The following is a 13,466-nucleotide window of genomic DNA, read 5'->3' as shown; positions in this document are numbered from 1 at the left end:
AATTAAGAAAACAACTTTATTTGCAATATCATCAAAAAGAATAAAGTGCTTACAAAGAAATTTAACTAAGGAGATGCAAGACTTGTGTACTTAAAACTATAGAACAAGGTTGAGAGAAATTAGAGTAGATAAGTAAGTGAAAAGATATCCCATATTCATGCATTGAAAACTAATATTGTTCAGATTGTAATACAGCACAAATTGGCATAGATTCCATGCAATAGCTATCAAAGTTTTGACTGCCTTTTTTGAAGAAATGACAAGCTCATCTTACAGTTAATATAGAATTTCAAGAGAACATGAATAGCCAAAACAATCCTGAAAAATAGTAAAGTTGGAGGACTCTGCAAATGCAGACAAAAGAAAGTACACCAAGCTAAAGGAAAATGATAGAACTTGGAAACTCACTTCTACAGAAAAAAATTAATACCAGCTTATATATATATATGAAATATGTTTATATAACCTATATATCAATCTATTGGATGTATTAAATTCATTGTACATATAAATTGAAGACAAGATATTATATTTGAATATTATGCATCTAATACTATATATGTATTATATATAATTTATTGCCTTCAATTTATATATTCATATGAATTTTATAAGTAGGTATATATGTGTTCATATATGTGTATGAGTCCATATATATATACCTGTATATAAATATATGCATTCATAGATACACAGGCACACACATGGGCACAGATGACTACTGTAAAGATAAGCTAAATTATAGTAAATAAAATAATGTGGAAACATCTTATATTTTATGTGAAGAAAAACAGTGTTAACCCCATATAGACTTTGAAAATTAACAATATATATTACAACAACTGGAGAAAAAGCTAAAAAATGCAAATATTTTGGCATGAAAAATAGATAAAAGACTATGAAAAAATATTTAATTCAGTCATAAAGTGGAAAATAAGCAGAAATAGACAAAAATAAAGGGAACAGGTTAAAAACAAATGAGTCATTGTAAATGTGAATCTAAACATATCAATATCAATAATGATATTTAAATATTAATGGAATAAATACTCCAATATAAAGTTGAGATGAATAGGACTCATTAAAAAGCTGCAGCCAACTTTACGTTGTGATAGGTTGAAGGAAGATAGATGAATGTAAAAAAAAAAATAGCATCATAAAGAATAAAAATAATAAAAAGGCTGAAGTCACTATATCATAATCAGATAAGTTAAAGTGTAGGAGTAGTAATATAAACAGAAACGTTTCATAATTTTATAACAAATATGAAAATTTATCAGAGAGATATAACAATTGCAATTATGCATGTGCACTATAAATGGCATTCCAAATACACAAATCAACACTTAATAGAAATAAAGATGGAAGTATATAATTCCATGAGCATGCAGTGAACTTTTAACTGCATTCATAGTAAGGCTGCACTCAACAACTGAAGAATAAACTTCTATTAAGAGCATATGACAAGCATACCAAAAATGGATCATAAGCCAGGCCTTAAACAAGTTTTAATACATTTTTTTAAAGATTGTAGTCGTATTGACTATGTTCTCTTGCTATAATTGTATTGAATTAGAAATCAACAATAATATCTCTAAGAAGTTGTTCTGTGCAGTATGTGCAAGAGGAAAGGAAAAGACGCACACAGTATTTTTAAAGGTAAACAGCTTATCCCAAGTATACGGCAATACAGAAATAATAAGCAAAGCATATAATAAGCAAATTGCAATGGGCAGAGGAGAAGAGAAAATATATGTGTGTGTGTGTGTGTGTGTGTGTGTGTGTGTGTGTGTATTTACACTCACCAGACTATTGAGGATTCATCACCAGATCCAGAAGCAACAGCCTGGGCTCCAGAGTCAGCCACTTGTCTATTCATAGATGAAGAGAGGTCTCACAAAGTTTTGGTGTGGCCTGTGACTCTAGCTCTTTTTGTAATGAGTTGTTTGGCATGAGACCCAGTCACGAAGGCCCTTCATGACTGGGCTCAAGGAACACAAAAAGGACAACTTGTTTTTGAGGTTGTCTGTTGTTTTTCAATAACTAACATACAGGAACAGATTGAAATAGAGATCTCTCTGAAACAGTGCTGGATGAATGCATCAAGGGGCTCACACAGCCTGTTCCAGGACTTGGTTACCATTGTTTGTGTCCATGGTCAATTGAGTTCAAGTTTAATATTTAACTTCTCCTCCACAGAAATATAAATTTCAAATGCTTGAAAATTAAACAATACACTTTAAATTATTCATGGTTCAAAAGCAAAAAGAAGAAAAGCTACCTGTATAATAAGGCTTCTGGTTAATCTCTTTAATTTTCTTATTAAATTTCTGTAGGAAATCTGACATTATGCGCCTCCTGCTTTGTTGCAAAAGGAATACTGACACATACAGTATGTAATATATTTGTCCCCAAATATGAATCATAAGCACCCGTAAAAGTAAATATTTGACCGGGCGCCATGGCTCACACCTGTAATCCCAGCACTTTGGGAGGCTGAGGAGGGTGGATCACCTGAGGTCAGGAGTTCAAGACCAGTCTAGTCAACATGGTGGAAACCTGTCTCTACTAAAAATACAAAAATTAGCTAGGTGTGGTGGCAGGCACCTGTAATCCCAGCTACTAGGGAGGCTGAGGCAGAAGAATTGCTTGAACCCGGGAGGTGGAGGTGGCAGTAAGCCGAGATCACCCCATTGCACTCCAGCCTGGGCAACAAGGGTGAAACTCCGTCTCAAAAAACAACAAAAAAGAAGTAAACATTTATGTCAGTCCAGTATATGCACCTTCTATAAATTAAAAAACCCTTTTTAGCAAAAATTATTGCAATGAAATAGACACACACACACACACACACACACACACACTACACGCACAGACACACACGCACAAGAAAGAGTTTAGTTTAGTTTCTACCTCAGTAGAAATTAAAAAGACACAAACAAATAAAATGGGTAAAATTTTATAGAATTATAATGAAACAAACATTAAAAAAACCTGCAATCTCTTTTGAGATTAACTTGTAGAAATTTAAATATTTTCATGAAATAGCATTTTGCATGATAACATGCAATTATTTTTAATTTTCATATGTGTAATAATTTTGAAGTTATGCAGAAAATGTTTACTAAATATGTCTACTAAAAGTAGACAAAATTCAAACTGTTTAGGGGTGAAGTAGGATGATGCTGCTAATTCAAAATATATTCTTAAGAAAAATATGCTTGAATATAAGTACATATGTGTTTGAACTAGAGAGACAAAAATCAAATGCACTAAAATAACGACGCCTGGTGACTCAATATGAATACTACAATGATTTAATTGCAGTAAATATTCTTGAAATAGGCACAATATTGTTCAAAATTAAAAAGTTAACAATAACACATCTTCTCACAAAGAATACCCTAGTCCAATAGAGCTGTGCAGGTAAACTTTCCAGAGTATTTAAAAAAGAATCATTACCAATACAACAAAAAAAATAACTAAGGACAGGTGAGAAAGAGATAGCACTTTAAGTTGTTAATGTGTCTGGCAAGATTTTATATCAAAATTTAGCAAGACAGTAACCTAGGAAACCCCAGACACTCATTCCTTACAGATATATTAAATAAAGAGCTAGAGGTGGATAAAGTATCTTTGTAAGTGCCCTCACAATCTATGAAAGATCTACAGTAATCAAGCAAATGCCCCCCAATTCCAAAAGCTGTCTTTAAAACAGTAAGAAAATTGATGGCTGCAATCCTTTTCTTGAGCAGTTGTAACAAAATACCACAGATTGTGTGGCTTAGAAGACAGAAATTGATTTTCTCATTTTATGGAGGCTGAGGAGTCTAAGATTAAGGTGTCAGCAGGGTTGCTGTCTGGGGAAGGTTCCCCACTTGTGTTGCAGATGGTCGCCTTCTTGCTGTGTGTTCACATGGCTTTTCTTAATGCATACAGGAAAAAAGAGGAGAGAGGAAATAAGGGAGGGAGGGACAAAAAGAGAAAGAGAGAAAGCACTCTGGTGTCCATTCCTATAAGGACTCTAATTCTAATAGATTACATATAAGAAAAGAAACACTAGAGAGTAACTCAAAGGCATTAAAAAAAAAAAGTTCTCCAGTAAAGGTAAATGCATAGAAAAATATAAAAATAAGTATTTTGTAATTATTTATAACTCCACTTTTTATTTACTTTGTTTTATTTATTTATTTTTTGAGACAGAATTTCGCTCTTGTTGCCCAGGCTGGAGTCGAATCTCCAGCTCATCACGTTCTCAGCTCACTGCAATCTCAGCCACTGCAACCTCCGCTTCCTGGATTCAAGCAATTCTCTTTCCTCAGCCTCCAGAGTAGCTGGGACTACAGGCATGCACCACCACTCCTGTCTAACATTTTTGTGTTTTTAGTAGAGAAGGGGTTTCTCCATGTTGATCAGGCTGGTCTCGAACTCCCGACCCCAGGTGATCCACCCACCTTGGCCTCCCAAAGTGCTGGGATTACAGGTGTGAGCTACCGTGAACAGTCCACATTTTATTTTTCTACATAATTTTAAAGATAAAAGTACAAAAATAATCATAAATCTATGTTAATAGGCACCCACTATAAAAAGGTGGAATTTGTAACATCAGTAACATAAACACTGATTTAACATAAATAATCACAAATCAATACCCAAAAAAATACAAAGTATTAAAGTTCTCAAATGCATTTGAAGTTAAGTTGAGATCAATTTAAAATGGGCCATTATAACTTTAGAATGTTACATGTAATCCTTATGGTAACCACACACAAAAAAATATATATATAGAATATTTTTAAAGTGTGAAGGTAATCAGAATGTGTCATTACAAAAAAATCAAACATAAAGACAGTAATGGAAGAAATGAGGAAGAAATAAATATAAGGCATACAGAAAACAACAAAATGGCAGAAGTACTTTCCCATCAATAATTACTTTATATATAAATGGATTAAACTCCCCCCCAAAAAATAGATAAGCTGAATGGATAAAAACAAAACAAAAAGACTGAACTATATGCTGTCCACAAGAGGCTCACTTTACATATCATCACACTCATAGTTTGAAAATAAAAGGATGGAAAAAGATATTCTACGAAAATACTAATCAAATGAGGGGCAAGGTGACTACAGTAGTATCAGACAAAATGGGATTTACATTAAAAGCTGTCTAAAGAGACAAAGAAAGGCATAACATAATGATAAAATAGTTCACTAAACAGAGTAATAATTATAAATATGTATGCACCCCAAATTTAACCCTAAATACATGAAGCAACCATTGACAGAATTAGAATGAGAAGTAAGCCATTCTATAATAATAAGAGACCTCAACACTCCACTTTCAATAATAAATAGAACAACCAGACAGAAGTTTAATAGGAAAAGAGAGAGAGGAGCTGGGGGAGGAAGGTGGCCGGTGAGGCCCCTCTCAGAGAACACTGCGTCGATGTCCGCAAGCCAGGCAAGTGCCCTGGCGGCAGCGGTAGGGCCTCGCCCATGGCAGGGCAGCCTGGGCTTCGGCCTCCCTTGGGTTCCCTGGAAGCGGTCCCGTGGCCAGCTCAGGAGAAGCAGTAGAGGTGGAGGCTCCAACGGGTCCCTCTCCTCCCTGTTAGCCTGAGCCAGGGGAGGCCAAGTGGCCCAGGTGTCTGGAGGGGGGTCTGCGGCCCAGGAATGGGAATTCTCTTAACCAGAATATGGAGACTGTTCAATCATCAGGAGCACAAAGTTATTGTTGGGCTGAATAATGCAGGAGTAACTACCATCCTTTACCAATTTTTGTAATAGTTGTTGTGGACAGTATACAGAGAGAGGATTTCTGTAACTAGAGAAGAACTTTATGAAATGTTAGCACATGAGGACCTAAGAAAAGCTGGACTGCTGATTTTTGCTAATAAAAAAGATGTTAAATAATGCACGACTGTAGCAGAAATCTCCCAGTGTTTTAAGCTGACTTCTATTACAGATCACCAGTGGCATATCCAGGCATGCTGTGCTCTAACTGGTTAGAGATCGTGCCTAGGACTTGAGTAGGTGATGTCATGACTTAAGATTAATTGATCTCTACTGACCTTTTCTCATAAACTTTGTATAAATTAAGTGCTGGACTTTACCTGAAAACTGCAAAAATTAATGGTTTAGATATATTTTATAATAAACTGGTTTAAACTTTTTCTCTATGAAGAAAAATTAAACCACTTATTTGGAAACAAATATGAAGTCTCACCTTCCAGTTTGCTTTCTCATTAGTTTTTTCCCAAGTAAGTTATTAAAGCTGTGATTGACATTTTTCTCGTAATAAACCCTCTCAGGACATTGTGTAGCCTGGTGGTAAATACAAGAAGAGAGGAAGACATTTTGAATTTTAAAAGCTTTATTATCAGTATAATTTCTTCTTATTCCATTAAGTCAAAATACAAATTAGCACAGATATTCAGTTTTCCAATATTTTAAAATGTAGTGTTACTTATGTAAAGTATTTTGCTTAAGGTTGTGTGTGTATTGTATATATACCTCAAGTTCAAGTTACTGGCGTTCTAAAGAAAAACAAGTAACACAAATATTAATAATATCCTTAGTTATAACCATAATGAGATAAATATTAGCATTGGTGTCAAGTGCCATTTTATACTTTCTCTCTCTGTTCTCTGTATTGTACTAACCAACCTCCCACATCATTGAGCTGCTTGTTAAAAAAAAAGGAAAAGGAAAAAGCATGACATCGTGTATCAATGTTTTGTTATTTATCAAAATCACACACATGGAAACATGTAATTCAACAGAGTGGGATAGCTATCAGATTCTTGGCTTAGTATTACTAATGAGCAGGATTGTACAATGAGCATGTATCAGATTATTCCTTTCAATGGTTCTTACAGCATCTAAATTACTGAATAAATTCTCAATCAATTAATCAGTGAATCATAAATTATGATTAAAATCATCAAATTCTCAGCATATATAAAGATCTCTTAAAGCTCAACAATGAGAAAATAAACAATCTGATTAAAAAATAGTCAAAACATGTGGACATCTCACCAAAATGGGAAACAGGCATACAAAAAGATGCTTAATATCAAATGTTATTACAGAATTTCAAATTAAGACAAAAATGAAATATCACTATATACCGATTTGCATGACCAAAATCCAGAACTTTGAAAAGAGAAAATTTTGTCAAGGATGTGGAGCAACAGGCACTCTTGATCATGGCTGGTGAGAATGTGAAATAGTACATAAACTTTGGAAGACAGTTTGGCAGTTTCTTACAAGACTAAACAAACTCTTATTACATAATCCAGCAATCTTGCTACTTGGTATTTATCCAAAAGAGTTGAAAATGTATGCTGACACAAAAATCTGCATGCAGGTGTTTATAGCAGCTTTATTCATAATTGTCAAAATTTAGAGGCAGCAAGATTGACCTTCAGTAGATAAATGGGTAAATAATTGAGGAATGTCAACAGATACTATTTTTATAAAAGTTGTGGTATTAGATCCAAATAGCTGACAAGAAATAAATAAGTGTCATTAGTGAAACTTCTAGACAGAAGTAATTCTGATGGTTTAATAAACAGCTGTCTTCAAAATTTAGAAGTTCTCTTTGATTATTCTGCTGTGACCTGTATAGATGAAAAAGCTTTTGGAGATGATGAATTTGACGATAAAAACTAAATACAATTACACACAAACCACATATACATACGCAAACATACATCATGTATGCTATGAATTAACATACATATATTCCTATATATACTGTGAATTTGTGTATGACCTAGATAATTTGAAACTCTCAACTAGTCATCCAATTATTTTAAAACCTGGAAATTTTTAAAAAATGTAATACTTACATTAAATAAGGGATTAATAGATAAGGGGTGATTTTCTTTCTTTAAAAAGTGATTTTATATCCAACATCAATTATAGTCTAAACTTCAAAATGAGTTTGTGTTTTTTTAATAATGATTTTTTCCCATTTTTTTTATTTTCTGAGTTTCGCCAATTTTTCAAGGCATTGTCTATCTTATAACTTCCCACATATTACACTCATTTTTATCTTTGGACATTTTCTCATATTTTACTATTTTTTCTATTCTATATTATACATTCCTTAATACAATATACATTTGGAACATTATACTTCTGATCATTTAGTCAGATAGCTCTTCTTCCTCAAAGTGTACAAGAATGTAGTTTGTGAGTAGACTTAAGTACCAAAAAGTTAGTTAATGCAGAATTTCCTCTGAAAACTAAAGGTTTATAAAGTGAAGGCTTATGCTAGGAAATTTAAACTCCAAGACTAGCACATGTCACAGGAAAAATGTTTAAATTTTATTTAATAGCTAGATGCATATTTCTAGTTATTTCTAGTTTTTTAGAGGATTTGAGAGAAATTGACAATTTTTTAATGTGTTAGAGCTAGAAGTGACAATTCCACACATAGCAATAATGATACTATAGGCTCTTTAGCTAGGAATCACAAAATATCAGCAAAGGAAGATTTCATTTATATCAAGATAATTTCAATTCCTCACAGAAAAGATTTATTCTTCTGTCAAGCTTACCTAGTTTATATACATAACTGAACAATCATCTAATTAAAATGAATTAAGTTTTTTTCTATTCATAAGAAGAGATTCATAAAAAGAACTATCTTCAGGAGAAAATTATTCCTGCCAAATTCAAGAGCTAATGAAAATACAAAGCTTTTGATTTCACTCCTTTGAGCTGTCAGAAGTGACAGAATGATGAAGCATATGACTGACAAACAGCATCAAACTGGACTCCAAAATAAAACTGGCGGTTCCCTGGAATAAACATAAATTAGCGTTTGATACTACAAAGAATAAAGTTGATAATGAAAGGCATTCCAAAAATCGTAACAGTGAAAACACTTATGAAAAACGCCAATCAAATTTGCAATTAGGATTGCACATACTCCTTAAAATACATGCAATTCACAGTTGTGCTTAAAATACAGCAAATTGTTTTCCTTGATTGAAGTAAGATGCCAAATTGAAATAGCAAGAGTAAGGTGCCAAATTGAAATAGCCAGTTGCAGAATGTGAGTTCCTAGCCACATGACATTGGAAATAAAGAAAATGGAAACATAATTTGAAAAGAGGGTTCGTGAAGTTTACACATTAACCAAAGCTGGCAACACTTAGTCTTCTAAATTAAATACAAATTTATTCAAAGAGCTCTACTATAAGACACAATATTTTTGGTGAACACTAAAGTAAACATATTTTTCTAATGAAAATATATTGACATAAGTTTTCATATTCAAAGATTATGCCATTTTCAAAAGTATTCTTGCAAAAATATATTTTTTTTTCCGAGGAAAGCACAGTCCTGTAGAGGTGACAATATGCCATTTCTCTCAAATACCAAGAATTTTAAAAACCTCATAAAATTCCTGAAACAGAAAAAAATTTACCTGCCAAATCTGAATTATCAAACTAGTTTAATTAACTAAACTACCCTAGACAGAAATGTTGCAAGAAAAATTTAGACAGAATTTGAGGTGTTCTGTAGTGTAAAGTAAAACACCTGAGCAAGTAGGGAATATAATTACAGTGGAAAAATTTGTCAGTGATGGGATTATAAATGTGTACTCCACTTTTCTGAAATATTAAAATTCAAAAATTAAAAATATGTGAAGCATCAACCTTAAACTAGAGTGAAGAGTACAAATTAAACACATAGTAAATAGAAGAAAGGAAGTAATGTGGATCATTATGGAAACCAATAAAACAGAAAACAGAAAAATGTTATAGAAAATAAGTGAAACCAAAAACTATTTTTAAGATCGATAAATCTGATCAAATTAAAGCAAGACTGATCAGAGAAAAAATACATAGGATATAAGTTACCAATATCAGGGAGTGAGAAGACAGCAAGAAAATAGGAATATTAAATATATTATATGATGAACACATTTCGGATGAGTAGTTTATCAATATTTTCTCCCATTCTGTGGATTGTCTCCTCACTTTGTTGATTGTATTCTTTACTATATGGAGGCATTTAACTTGATATGATCCCATTTGTCTATTTTTGTTTGGTTGCCTGTATTTATGGGATATTGCTCAAGAAATTTTTGCCCATACCAGTGTCTGGGATATTTTCTCCAATGTTTTCTTGTAGTGGTTTTGTTGTTTGGGGTCTTAGATTTAAGTATTTTATCCATTTTGGTTTGATATTTCTATACGGAGAGAGAGTGGAGTCGAGTTTCAGTCTTCTGTATGTGAATATCCAGTTCTCTCAACACTATTTATTAAAGAGACTGTTCATTTCCCAGCATATGTTCTTGGCACTTTTGTCAAAAACAAGTGCACTCTAAGTGAATGGATTATTTCTGGGTTCTCTATTCAGTTACATTGGTCTATGTTTCTGGTTTTTGTTTTTGTTTTTGTTTTTAATCACAATAGCATGCTGTTTGTTTTGCTTAGTACAGTTCCATAGTGTAATTTTAAGTAAGGCAATAAAATTCCTCCAGTTGTGTTTTTTTTGCTTAGGATAGCGCTGTCTATTCTCAGTCTTTCATGGTTCTACATGAATTTTAGATTTTTTTTTCTATTTATGTGAAGCATATAATAGGTATTTTAACAGGAATTGTATTGAATCTGTAAATAGCTCTGTATAGTACCAGCATCTTATCAATATTAACATTTCCAATTAATGGACATGAAATATTTTTCTGCTTTCTGGTTGGTATCCTCTTCAATTTTTTTTACTAGTGTTTTACAGTTTTCATTATAGAGATTTCTTTACTCTTTTGGGTTATCCCTAAATTATTTAATATGTGGCTGTTGTAAATGGGGTTCCCTTTTTTACTTCTTTTTCACATCGTTCACTGTTGGCATATAAAAATGCCCCTGATTTTTGTATGTTGCTTTTGCATTCTGCAATTTTACTGAATTTGCAGTAGTTTTCTCATTGAGTGTTCAGGCTTTTCCAAATATAAAATTAGATCTTAGATCATCTGCAACCAAGGGCAATTAGACTTCTTCCTTTTCTAATTACATACCCTGTATATTGTTCTCTTGTCTGATTACTCTAACTAGAACTTCCAATGCTATGTTGAATAACAGTGGTGACATTGGGCAACCTTGTCATGTTCCAGATCTATGAAGAAAGGCTTTCAGTTTTTCGTCATCAAGTATAATACTAGCTGTGGATCTGTTATATAAGGCTTTTATTATGTTTAGGGTTGTTCTATCCCCAGTTTTCTGAAGGTTTTTATCATGAAAGAATGTTGAATAGTATCAAATGCTCAAAAGCTTTTTTAGCATCAATTGAAATGATCTTATGGCTATTATCCTATAATCTATTTATATAATGTATCAAATTAATTGATTTCATATGTTGAACCATTCTTGTATCTCTGGCATAAATTCCAGTTGGTTATCATAAATGGTATTTCTAATATATTGTTTAATTTGTTTAGATAGTATTTTGTTTAAAATTCTTGCATAAATATTTATCAGAGGCTTTGTCATTTAGCTATTTTGTTGTTATGTGTCTTCATTTGTTTTTCATATCAGGGTAACACTGGCATCGTGTAATAAGTTTGGAAATATTCCCTCCTCATCTATTTCTCAGAATAGTTTTAGTAGGGTTGATATTAGTGCTTCTTTAAATGTTTGCTAGAATTCAGCAGTGAAGCCATCAGGTGTTGGGCTTTCTTCTACTGGGTGATTTTAATAGGACTTCTATCTCATTACTTGATATCCATTTTATCAAGTTTTGTATGTTTTATTGTTCATTTTTGGTAGGCTGTATTTATTTAGGAATTTGTTCTTTTCTTTTAGATTTTTCCAATTTATTGAAATATAGTTGCTCATAGTAGCCACTAATAATCCTTTGAATGTCTGCAGTATCCATTATAATGTCTCTTTTTTAATTTCTGTTTTTATTGGATCCTTTATTATTATTTTTTTTAATCTTCAAAAAACCAACTGTTTTTCACTGGTCTTTTGTATTTTTATTACAATTTCATTTTTTTGCCCTATTATTTATTACTTTTTTCTTCTAGTATTTTTGGGTTAGATTTACTCTTGCTTTTCTAATTCTTTAAGATGCATTGTTAGATGGTTCATTTGAAGTTTTTCCTCTTGTTTAATGTAGGCATTTACAGTGGTAAACTTCCCTCTTAGTACTACTGGATTTGCTGTATTCCATAGGTTTTGGTATGTTGTGTTATAATTGTTATTTGTTTCTAGAAATTTTTCAATTTTCTTAATTTCATTTTTTTCTACTTGTCATTCAGTAGCATACTTTTTACTTCTTATGTATTTATATAGTTTCTAAAATTCCTCTTGTTTTAAATTATTAGTTTTATTCTGTCATGGTCAGAGATTATGCCCAATATTATTTCAATGCTTTTAATGTTTTAGGAGTTGTTTTGTTACATGTGGTCCATCCAAGAGAACGATCCATGTGCTGAGGAAAAGAAAGTGTATTCCACAGCTATTGGATAAAATTTTCTGTAAATATCTATTGTATTTATTTGGTCAATACTAAAGATGAAGTCTCATGATTCTTTGTTGGTTTTTTGCCTGAAAGATCTGTCCAATGCTGCAAATATGGTGTTGAAGTCTTTAGCTATTATTGTATTGGAGCCTATCACTCCCTTTAGCTCTAATAACATTTGTTTTTATATCTGAGAATCCACTGTTGAATGTATATATATGTAAAGTTGCTATACTCCCTTGCTGCATTGGCCCTTGTATCATTAGACAATGGCGATCTTTGTTTCTTCTTATAGTTTTTTTCTTGCAGTATAGCTTCACTGAGATAAGTGTAGCAACGCCTGATTTCTGTTTGTTTGTTTCCATTGACGTGGAATGTCTTTCTTCATCCTTTTATTTGCAGTCTACCTAAGTCTTTATAGGCAAAGTGTGTTTCTTTTAGGTAACAAATCAGTGATTCTTGTTCTTTTATCTATTTAGCCTGTCTGTGCATTTTATTGGAGTTTAGTTCATTTACATTTAATATTATGATTGATAAGTGTGTACTTACTCTTTCCATCTTGTTCTTTGTTTTCTGGTTGTTTTGCCGTCTTCTCTTCCTACTTTCTATTCTTTCTGTCTTCCTCTAGTGCAGATGATTTTTCTGGTGATATGAGTTAGATTATTGCTTTTTATTTTTTATGTATCTATTGTATGTTTTTTGGTTTAAAGTTACCATTTGGCTTACAAACACTACCTTACATCCCATTATTTTAACCTGCTAATGACACAATTTGCATAAAAAAATTAACCTAAAAGGAAACTATAAAAACTCTACGTCTTAACTTTGTCCCCCTTCTTTTTTTAACTTTTGTTGTTTCTATTTATATCTTATTGTATTGACTATGTTTTGAAAAGTTGTTGTAGTTATTTTTTATTGGTTTATTCTTTAGTCTTTCTACTTAGGATAAGAGAAGTTTATACACTACAGTTCAAGTGTTATAATATT

At 32.2% G+C, this 13,466-nt stretch overlaps 1 pseudogene; it reads left to right on the top strand.

The window, feature by feature from the left end:
* Positions 1–5,672: 5,672 nt before the first annotated feature.
* LOC119473390 lies at positions 5,673–6,059 on the top strand (annotated as a pseudogene).
* The last annotated feature ends 7,407 nt before the right edge of the window (positions 6,060–13,466 follow it).

This window comes from Cebus imitator, unplaced genomic scaffold (genome assembly GCF_001604975.1).
Source record: "Cebus imitator isolate Cc_AM_T3 unplaced genomic scaffold, Cebus_imitator-1.0 Scaffold154, whole genome shotgun sequence".
NCBI classification, from domain to species: domain Eukaryota; kingdom Metazoa; phylum Chordata; class Mammalia; order Primates; family Cebidae; genus Cebus; species Cebus imitator.
The sequence above is the reverse complement of the archived record's forward strand: the minus strand, read 5'-3'. Positions and strand labels throughout refer to the sequence as shown.